Source organism: Entelurus aequoreus, linkage group LG09, assembly GCF_033978785.1.
Source record: "Entelurus aequoreus isolate RoL-2023_Sb linkage group LG09, RoL_Eaeq_v1.1, whole genome shotgun sequence".
NCBI lineage: Eukaryota > Metazoa > Chordata > Actinopteri > Syngnathiformes > Syngnathidae > Entelurus > Entelurus aequoreus.
The window spans coordinates 70,322,470-70,324,809 of record NC_084739.1 but is presented as its reverse complement, the minus strand read 5'-3'; positions in this window follow the sequence as shown (position 1 = coordinate 70,324,809).

Sequence of the window (2,340 nt, the reverse complement as noted above, 5' to 3'; positions counted from 1 at the left end):
TTACACATATGTGGAAACACTCATTAATTACACATATGTGGAAACACTAATTAATTACACATATGTGGAAACACTAATTAATTACACATATGTGGAAACACTCATTAATTACACATATGTGGAAACATTAATTAATTACACATATGTGGAAACACTAATTAATTACACATATGTGGAAACACTAATTAATTACGGGTACGACTGGCCCTACAAAAAATTGTGGCACGTCTGTAGCTACGCGTTTCGGTCCATTTGACCTTCATCAGGCTGACTTGCAATAAAGGGTTAGGTTTAGAGTTAGGGTTAGGGTTAGGGTTGGGGTTGGGGTTAGGGTTAGGGTTAGGATTAGAGTTAGGGTTAGGTTTAGAGTTAGAGTTAGGGTTAGGGTTAGGGTTAGGGGTTAGGGGCTGGGGTTGGGGTTAGGGTTAGGGTTAGGATTAGAGTTAGGGTTAGGTTTAGAGTTAGAGTTAGGGTTAGGGTTAGGGGTTAGGGGCTGGGGTTGGGGTTAGGGTTAGGGTTAGGTTTAGGGTTAGGGGTTAACCCTAACCTCTAACCCTTTTTTCAACCATCTTATAACTACTTTTTTAAAAAAATATCTTACCTTAGCATACAGTAATCGGTTTTAGCATCTTTAATGTCCAAAATGTATCTTGCATTCTGTCCTTTTTCAGTATGCAGACCTCAGTGGAAAAAAAGTAGCCACTGAGCAATGAAAAGCAAATAAAAGCTGGTTGGAGCAAACCCTTAAGCACTACTTTTATATCTTTACACGAGTGTTCTTGCAGTTGGTGCCCAAGTTCCTATCACGTTTACAGAATCTTTTTTTAGCCTTTTTGTAGTTTGTGCCTGAAAACAACAAAGCACTCCTGCTATTGTGTTTTAACGTGTGATCTTAATCATGACTATTTATGAGTCCTCTGGTAAGGTTTGGCTTTGTGGTCCTTGAAAATGGCTGCCCAGAAAGACACAATTTAGAACAGACCTGGGCAAATGAAGGCCCGGGGGCCACATGCGGCCCGTTGAGCTTTTCAATCTGTCCCGCCGGACATTCCCAAATCATGTTTTTAGATGTTTAAGATGTAAAGTGTAGCTGCCATTATGATGTGCACTCATCTTTTATAATGACCGTAAGTCTTCAACTATACTAAGTCTTTCAATGCTTGGAATCTGCATGATATACTACTTACTATGGTCATCTAATGAGTTACTATGGTAATCGAATGAGTTACTATGGTAATCGAATGAGTTACTATGGTCATCTAAGTAGTTACTATGGTCATCTAATGAGTTACTATGGTAATCGAATGAGTTACTATGGTCATCTAAGTAGTTACTATGGTCATCTAATTAGTTACTATGGTCATGTAATTACTTACTATGGTCATCTAAGTAGTTACTATGGTCATCTAATGAGTTACTATGGTAATCGAATGAGTTACTATGGTCATCTAAGTAGTTACTATGGTCATCTAATTACTTACTATGGTAATCTAAGTAGTTACTATGGTCATCTAAGTAGTTACTATGGTCATCTAATGAGTTACTATGGTAATCGAATGAGTTACTATGGTCATCTAAGTAGTTACTATGGTCATCTAATGAGTTACTATGGTAATCGAATGAGTTACTATGGTCATCTAAGTAGTTACTATGGTCATCTAATTAGTTACTATGGTCATCTAATTACTTACTATGGTCATCTAAGTAGTTACTATGGTCATCTAAGTAGTTACTATGGTCATCTAATGAGTTACTATGGTAATCGAATGAGTTACTATGGTCATCTAAGTAGTTACTATGGTCATCTAAGTAGTTACTATGGTCATCTAATTAGTTACTATGGTCATCTAATTACTTACTATGGTCATCTAAGTAGTTACTATGGTCATCTAATTAGTTACTATGGTCATCTAAGTAGTTACTATGGTCATCTAAGTAGTTACTATGGTCATCTAATTAGTTACTATGGTCATCTAATTACTTACTATGGTCATCTAAGTAGTTACTATGGTCATCTAATTACTTACTATGGTCATCTAAGTAGTTACTATGGGCATCTAAGTAGTTACTATGGTCATCTAATTACTTACTATGGTCATCTAAGTAGTTACTATGGTCATCTAATGAGTTACTATGGTAATCGAATGAGTTACTATGGTCATCTAAGTAGTTACTATGGTCATCTAATTAGTTACTATGGTCATCTAATTACTTACTATGGTCATCTAAGTAGTTACTATGGTCATCTAAGTAGTTACTATGGTCATCTAAGTAGTTATTATGGTCATCTAATTAGTTACTATGGTCATCTAATTAGTTACTATGGTCATCTAATTAGTT